Here is an 8,883-nt window from a genome sequence, read left to right as displayed (position 1 = left end):
CAACAAAAGAAAAATAATACAAGTGAGGTAGACTTATAATATTAAGCACTTTACACATTGAATGATTCTGGTTGTGCTTACTGACGTTGAAGAGATTTTAAGAAGTAAGAAGGGCACTGTCATAATTTTAGTCTGTTTTTTCTCTGAGGTGCTAACAAGCTAGGTGGTATTGTGAATACGCTCATGTGGCTAATGTAGCAGTGTTGGACTGTGATTTTTTTACTAACAAGGTTGAGCGTTAGTGTAGTCACAGTATGTTTTTAGCTGTATGCATCTGTTTTTTTTACATGTTGCAAGCAGGGTTGGGAGTTCCAGGTATCGTAAATAAGCTAACGCTGCTAACGTAACATGTTAAAAACAGTTCTAGAGTTATTGTGAGTGCAGTTAAGGAAGTCTGACTGACCGACTCACAGTTTCTTTGACTCTTTTCTTGCTTATTGTGCCTTATATATGACATAAGTTTGAAAATAGACCATTTATTGACTGTTTGCCTTATAGTGCCAAAAATACGGTAACTATTTTTGCTCTGCTGCCTTTTTGTTAACTTTGTTAACGTGCACGGTGGTTCAGTGGTTCAGTGAGAATGCCCCTGGTTCAAGTACCGGAAACAGAATCATCAATGAGGGGACCTTTCTGTGTGGAATTTGCATGTTCTCCCCGTGCATGCATGAGTTTTCTCCAGGGTCTCTGGCTTCCTCTCACCATCCAAAAATATGCTTCATAGATTAACTGGTGACTCTAAATCAGGGGTGTCCAAATCCAGGCCTCAAGGGCCTATGTTTTCCACCCAATCATGCCACTGAATGTCCTTATTGGCTAAACACACCTTATCCAGATAATCAACAGCAGATAATTCATGGTTTCTTAAAAACCAGAAGTAGGCCGGCCCTCGAGGCCTGGATTTACTGTAGAGGTTTTTAAGAAGAGGCTCAAGACCCACCTTTTTAACACGGCTTTTAGATAGTCTTACATTAATATTTATTTATGTATTGTATAAACTTTAATATATATCATTATCAATATCTAATTTTTATTTTGTGCACTCACTGATATTTTTCTTTTATGTTTTGATATACATATTATATAATACATTTTATTGTCTTTCTTTTAAGGTTTTATGCCCCAGTGTTTCCCTTTGGGGATCCAGGGGTTGCTGGTTCTGTCTGTGGACATTGCCACGGTTGTTGCCCTTTAGGGGGCGGTCAGGATCTGACTTTGCAGCTTGTGGAGTGGACCCCACTGCTGTCCCTATCTGGGTGGGCACTGTGGCTCCTGGTATGAGTAGATCCCCAAAATACTTTTTCTTCACAGCAGCCCAATTTTATTTTAACTTCTATAAGTATTCATTGTTTGTGGGGTCATGTCTGTGTGTGTTTATAGAGGGAGGGGGTGGGTAGAGGGTGGATTGGCTTTCTCTCTTTTTATTGATTGATTTATTTATTTGCTTGTTTCTGTTTTTAATTGTAAAGCGCTTCGAGCTGCGCAAGTATGTGAAGCGCTCTTTTATAAATAAAGTTTGATTTGAATTTAGCGCAAGCTTTTGAGGAACTGGCTGATTTGATGCGCTCAATAAAATGATGTGGCGCCTGCTGGGGCTCACGTTGAACTTGGCGGCCCGCTAACGACTGGAATGCCAAATCTGAATTCCTCCCCTACGTACGCCCTCTCCCTAGCCCTCCATTTGTTGAGGAACTTGGAGCTGTAGTGGTTGGTTTGTGGTGGTTTTGGTTGCCTTATAGAAACAATGACTCAGACCAATCACTACTTACGTTGACTGATTCCAACATGATGGTTTCCATGTCATAAAAAAATGACTGAACTGACTTAATTTCATTGGAAACAGAAATAAATCGCTTTCAATGGGTGACATCACACTTCGACAGTCCAGTTTTCATACACTCAATATTAACAAATAACATTTTCAACTATAATCCATAAATGTTCTTTTTTGATTCTCATATAACTAACATATTAATTCATGTTTAGAACACTGTGCAGCCCATCTTTGGATTGAAGTCTTTATGTAAATATTACCTTTGATTTCAATAGTTTTCCTGCATATTATATTACATTGATTTAAATTCGTATTGAATTTTTCATTTATTATGTAAAAAAAAAAAAATAAATGCACAAAACCCCACAAACGTATAAAAAAGGGAAATACAATAATATGGCACAAGTGGCAGAAATTTGGCCTGAATTTGGACAGAAAATCAGTGTGGTAATCATAGTGTAAATAAAATTGCAACAAGTCAATAACCAACCTTTTGTGAAGCTAAGGAAAGTTATAAGCTGATTTTTTTAATTTTTTTTAACTTTATACAATCTTTTAGAGAAATGCGACTGACAATATTCTACTTTTTCCATAACAAGAAAGTAAAGTTTAATATATTGCACTTTTAATGAAATTTCACAAGTGAAACATAAAAGTTTTGACCTCATCATGGAGTCCAAACAAACCTTTGAGCAGAAAGCCACGGTCTAGATATGAATTCACTTTAGGAGCAGAAACAGAGGGGAGAAAAGCTTTATGGGAAGTGAGTTTCTTCACTCACATGTCGGAGCTTTCAGCTGTTGGGGTTAGTCCCAGCTGCCTCGTGTGTTGACTCTGGAGTGATAGCCATCAGCATTTGCCACATGAAAAGAGGAGCGATCTTGGTGAAAAACACAGATGAGGAAACTATGTTGGGGAGTCGGCCACAATTTGAATCCAGATAAAATAGCTTTTATTTTTTTAGGGGAAATGTATTTTTTAGCCATACCAGGAGATACATAAATCACTTCCTGTTCTAGTAAGACAGGATTATTGTTTCTGCAGGATAAAACTGTTTGAGCCTGAAATGCTCTACATGCTCACCAGGTAGACTCATGGCCTCGGGGAACGTGTATTTACGACACTACTCATCCTGTGCTTTGATAAAGACAAAAGGAAAAAAAATGTTTATCTGACTGCTTAGGAAGGGATTAAACTTGTTTGACTTGCTGTCTAAAATGAGCAAACATTGGATCTCTGTGAATGCTGGAATAAATGTCTAAGCTGGCCTCAAAACCTTAAATCAGCTCTCTTGTGGCATTAAAAGCAGCTCATGGCAGGTCAGTGAATGGTTAAATTGGGAAAGGGAATGACTTACTGAAAGAAGAGGCGGTTCCCTGACCAACTGCTCTGTGGTCGTTCTGCTTGACGGACGCTGTCACTTTAGGCTCCTTTAAAAATATTGCGGACAGACCATAAGTACAGCCCGAGCTCCGATTGATGCTTCTATGTTTGTAAAAAGATTATAAATTATCATGGATAGAGTTGCTCTGCAGTGTGTAGAAGAGACGTGCAAGCTGAAAGATGGTTTGTAGCAATTGTGAAGCTTCCATCTTAAGCTGGAGCGAGGAAAAAACTGCAATGCATCAGAGAAAAAAAGATTTGTAAAAGCAGTTTAAGGCAGGTTCCTTTTTTTAATAGGTTTGTTTACCACAAATGACCATTTAATAACTATACTTTCCATGTAGGCCTGTATTTGGCTTCTTTTAAACCCTTTTTCTACTTTTTGTCAAATTTAAATGGGAAATTTCACCCCAGAAACACATTCACACTGTTGTCTTTAGTCCTACTGGTGGCTGTTTCTCTGGGTTTCTATCATCAATCAAACTCTGCCTAAGAAAACGAACGCTTTGGTTTACTTGCAAACGAACCCTGCTGTGATTCACTGCAGTGCGGATGCTAACTAGCTCTCCAAAGGGGACAAAGAGTGGAAGTGACTCAAAAAAGACAAATAAATTGTTTGGGGAACAGGGCATTTTAAGTAGGAAGAAACATTTCCTAATCTGATTGTGTCATAAACCTGTTTTTTTTGTAACACTTTTGCTTTGAAATCCAATATTATTGTGTTACAGTGTGTTGCTATCACTATGGAGGATTTTGGAAAATAAAGACAAAAAATCTGATCTGTGAACTTCCTGTGGTGGTGGTGATGGTGGTGGTCAAAATAAAAAAAGAAAAATAGCATACTTTTTATCTCTAACTGGATTGTATAGTTTAGACAACTGTATGAGAGATTGTTTTATTTGTGCATTTTACCTTGTACAGCATCTTAAACTTGGCACGGAAGAGTGGATTCTATTTTTTTAAGAATACTATCAAATACTAATTAGATGGGCACGTTTCAAAATCCATCAAGATATTAAAAGTTTTCCAAAAAAAGCCAACATGACATTTACAAGTGTAGTCATTGAAAATCATTTTTTTCTATTCCTTTTTTCAATCACAGTAATTTTTGAAGCAAAAATAACAACTTTTTTTTCAAAATTATCTTCAAATTGATTAACGTTTTTGGCAACAAACACAAGGAAACTACGTGTCCCTTTTTGTTTTGTCCTAGCCAAATGACAAAGTAAACTGTACTATTTTATTTTTTCTAGTGGATTTTCATTGGTCTATAACTCTTTTGTGCCTCTTTGGCTAATGTCCTTGTTCTCATGTTAAACAGCACTCTTGTGTTTACAGTGACTAACTTTGCTGCCTGTCTGAGCATAAGCCGGCCTCCTGCTGCTCCTCTGCTCCCTCTCTGCCTCTGCTGAGCTGAGCCATTTGATTCAGGGAAGTGTCTCAATTGACATGCAAAGTCTGCAAGAGCACCACTTAGGAAGGCTGCTAATTACACCAATGTGGAGATGCTGACTTACTGACATCACACCAGGGTATTGGCTCCAGGGAAAAGCAGAGAAGAAAGCTTCTATGAAGTCAGCTGAAAGAAGCCAGGCTTTGTCAGGAAGTTTACAGACTTCCTTTCAAATTAAAAGTATTTTTTTCTACTATAAAATAAATGATTGCTATATGCGAGCTTTTAACTGCTTACAATTAATAATTCGTTTTTAATGTCAATGTGGTTAGTAAACCACCATACTATTTTCCTTATTAACAAACCAACATTTTTCAATTTTAAATGTTGACATTTTATAAACTATTTTGCATGCATGATTTGTTAATATATCTTTAAAAGTGTTGACATATTATCTGTACTGTTTTTTGGAAGGAGGTGCTGAAATAGAGGCCACAAAAACCTGAAGTAAGAGGTGTATAGGATCTTCCTGCTGTAAGTGGACCAGATACGCATTCATCTGTCATGTAACTTCTTCTGTAACCCAAGTATTTTCAGTTTTAAAAATATTGTTTCAATTAACTTTAGAGATTTTTATGCTCATTTTCTAGCATCCTGCCAATTGTGGTGGTTTCGCACCACTACGCCCATCTACCACCTTTTGTTCCTGCTGATGTGGAAGCTCCAGACTTCATTACAATAAAAACATAAACATGGCGCTAATACATAGAACTGGTCAGCTATGAATGGCACCGAGGAGGTGCTAAACAGATAACATTTGATCAATAGTACTGAAATCAGTTACCTTATTCCTTTTAGTCACAGACTAAGTACATTGATAAAGTGTGTCTCACGCACTTTATTAATTTAATCCTTGAAATAATCACAGGTAGGATTGATGGGCTGAGATCTGGAGCAGAATAATTCAAATTCAGATTTCCCACCAATAACTGAGTTAAAAATTATTTTAAATACAATTTATAGCTTCATTTAAGAATTATTTTTTAAAAATTGTATAAAAACTGCGTAATCACCATTAAAAGATCATTGGGGACCCTTTTATACTAAAAAGTGGATAGTTGGAGTGGGAATTAAGAAATTATTTTCACTGTGTGTGAATTATTTCTCACATAGACTGTATTTGAAAACTGGACTGGATAACCCTACTCTCCTCGCATAAGAGGGAAACTTCTATAGAGAAATAAACAGCTGTTATTATCTATCATTCTGTTGGTCAGAATAACCATTCTTTCTCTGATACATTTTTTGCATCTTCTTGTAAATCCTTTTTTTTTCATGATTATATATCTTAGTTATTCAAGTTATAAACTGGCCAATCAGAAGCTTCATTAAAAGTATGTGGTGCCTGGTCATGTTGAACTTTTGAAATGTTTGACAGATTCTCCAGAGCTCGCTTTCAGTGGAAGGGGTGCTCACTCCTGATTAATGACAGTAGTTGTCATAGAAATCTTGACTCAGAAAAAAAATGCTTACTAACCTTGTCTGGCTCCAGATGGGAGTGTCTGTATTGTGGAAGAATGGCGACTGAATTTACTTAATTTGGTTGGAGCCAGAAGTAAACCATTTACTATGGGTGGCATCATACTAGCTCAACCCAGTTCTCTTATACAGTCAATGGTTGCTCTGTAAAAGGTTATTTATTATTATTTATTTCACTACTAAACTTTCATAAAACCCCACTTGACTCGATTCATGTCTTGTCGTCGTAGAGGCACATTTCTTTTGAGTCCCTGCTGCTCTGCAGAAAGTACGTCATAAAAAAAATGACACAGCTTTTTAGATAAAAACTGCATAATCATTATTAAAAGACCACTGGGGACGATTTACAATACAAATATAGTTGAAGTAGGACTTTAAATCATGTTATTTAACCTTTATGATATGCATTTTTTCTTAATGGATTAATAGTTTAATGAATTTATTGCTTTAAAGTCATTTTTTCCCAAGGCGTGTGGTGCGCCTTATTTTGAAAAGGCAACCGGAACTGACGCATGTATCATTGCTCACTTGGCGCCTCCTTCCGATTAAAGCGCTGCAGCTGAAGACCGTGTTATTCAGCAGCAGGATCCGCTCCTGCCGCGCGCCGTGGATCTGTGCAGTGAAAGGACTTATCTCTTTTTGGGGGAACTCTGGGTTTTCTGCTAGATCTTTCCGGTTTGGATCCGTTAATGTTGACGCACTTTAAGTTTTTTTCTGAACTCCTGTGTGTCTCTGCGGCGCAGTGGGAGTTGGACGGACCGAGGTTAGATGCAGCAGAGAGGTGCTGATCATGCAGACGGTTGTGTTTTCGTGGCAACGGCGTGGATGTGGAGTTGTGTGGCTGATTCTGCAATGAGGAGCGTGTTTTTGCAAACCAGCATCAACTCACCCGCAGAAGTCGGAGCCGCACTTTCGCTCCATTTGTAAAGAAGGTAAACAGCAGTTTCCCCTCCTCACCTTTATTAGAGTTTTATTCCCATTTTATTTTTATTCCAATTTTATGACTCTTAAGTGTGCATGTGTAAAACTCATTTGTAGTGGTTTGAAGGCTATTTTTTGGCAGAAATTTTGTAAAGATTTTCTCTTAAGATAACCTTCAGTTTAAGTTGTGAAGCCCCCCACCCCCAGAGCTCAGTGATCAGGCTCCTGTGTGCTGTGGACCGTGTGTCAAATGCATTGGACCTCACAGTAAACAAATAACAGCTAATCTGTCCCAATGAATTAATGTTATGATGCTGCTGTGAAAGACTGAACTGCAGTTCTGTGGTTCAAAAATCAGTTTAAATTGCTTATTTACAACAGAAATGTTAAAAGTGAAAACAAAGCCCACTGATTTGACCACAATAGGGGTTACTATTAAGATGTAGTCAGGGGGAAGATCAAAAATGAACAGAAATCTATATGACAGCATGATCTACGACCCTGCTCTGAAAGTAACAAATTAAAGACTATAAAATGTGCACAAAAGCATACAGTGCACCCCTTCCTCCCTACAGCCCTGTTTGATATGTGGCTTCCATGAATGTCCTGATGTTTTCTCACCAAACTGCTGATTTCTGATTGTGGTTGGGTTAGTTTGGGGAGCATGGCCCTTCCATGACCCCAGCATCTATAAAAAAGAAGAAGAAAATAAAAGTCTGACACCTGAACAGCTACAGTTAATGTGTGGGTAGATTTTTAAAAAATGCCTTTTATGTGATTTGGTTTTCTATGTTTCATCTGCTCTGAAAATGTTTGTTTTAGTTTCTATGTCTGTGTATGTCGCACCATTTTTTTTTAACAATGCCACAGATTTTTGGTATTCTTTTAAAACCCACTCTGATTCAAATTGTGTTCTTGTATCATTTTTCCCATAATGGAGGACGTATGTAAGGAAAATTAGGACTTAAGTATTTCTTAGTATTTCTTTATTTAAATTGGTGTGAATCAGAAAAAGCTGAAGGAGCTTGTAAGTGTGACGTGGAAACCACAATCAACAAGCTAAAAGCTTCCTGCTCTGCTCCACTCGGATGCATCCACTTGCAGACAAATAGATTCATGTACGTCTGTTTTCTTCGTCTGAACTGGCATCTGGATCAAAACTGTACAGCTCAGATATTGCTCGCCATTTTTGTTGCACCGCTAATGTTAGAATGGGGTTGTGAGGGTCTGTAAGCTAGCAGGAGAGCATGTAAACAAAAGGATGACGGAAAGCGGGGTTTGGCATGCTCGCTCCAACAGTCTCGCCCACAGCTTAAAGGGGCCCTACCATGATTTTTTTCAGCCTTTCAGAGTAAACTATATCCATATATATGATCGTATATTACCTTTGGAACACTAAAAAACAAATTATTTATAAAATATGAGTCATTTTTGTGGACCGTTTTAATACCCGGAAATAAAACAACTCGATTTCTGAGGCTCCGCCTTTTGCTCCTTATCGGTCCCTCCCATTTCACAATGTCATTCTTGAGCCTGCCTCCCCAAACCTCCTCAGTGTGACCAAACTTTGTAAACAAAACCACGTGACTAAAGATCTCCTCAGTCATTGGCCAGCAGCTTTAGGGACGGGTCAAAACAGAAGAGAAAGATGGATACACTGTGGTCTGCAAAAGCTTGCCAGGATTTTTACCTTATTCAAACTTTTTATTTTAATAATGGATTTTGAGCGTCTGTATGAAAGGCCAGGTTCAACACTTTTTACCGCGGAGGATTCTGGGGATACTGGGGACGCTACGGCTACAGGTACACACACTAATAAGTAGATTGTCGGCAGAATCAACGTGGATCACGTTAAAAGTTCTTCTTATTGAGC

The 8,883-nt window shown here is 38.0% G+C and overlaps 1 protein-coding gene across 2 annotated transcripts in view; it reads left to right on the top strand.

Moving 5' to 3' along the window:
• prickle2b (prickle homolog 2b) overlaps positions 1-8,883 on the top strand; it is a 97,018-nt gene that overhangs the window by 67,951 nt on the left and 20,184 nt on the right. The window contains exon 1 of one of the 2 annotated variants that reach the window (XM_024269458.2): positions 6,629-7,021. The exons of the other annotated variant lie outside the window; for it this stretch is intronic. The gene's annotated coding sequence lies outside the window, so the exon portion shown is untranslated. Of the gene's footprint in view, positions 1-6,628; positions 7,022-8,883 lie in introns of those variants that run through there. 2 annotated transcript variants of the gene reach the window in all.

Source organism: Oryzias melastigma, linkage group LG5 (genome assembly GCF_002922805.2).
Source record: "Oryzias melastigma strain HK-1 linkage group LG5, ASM292280v2, whole genome shotgun sequence".
NCBI classification, from domain to species: domain Eukaryota; kingdom Metazoa; phylum Chordata; class Actinopteri; order Beloniformes; family Adrianichthyidae; genus Oryzias; species Oryzias melastigma.
This window is presented reverse-complemented; position numbering and strand designations above follow the sequence as displayed.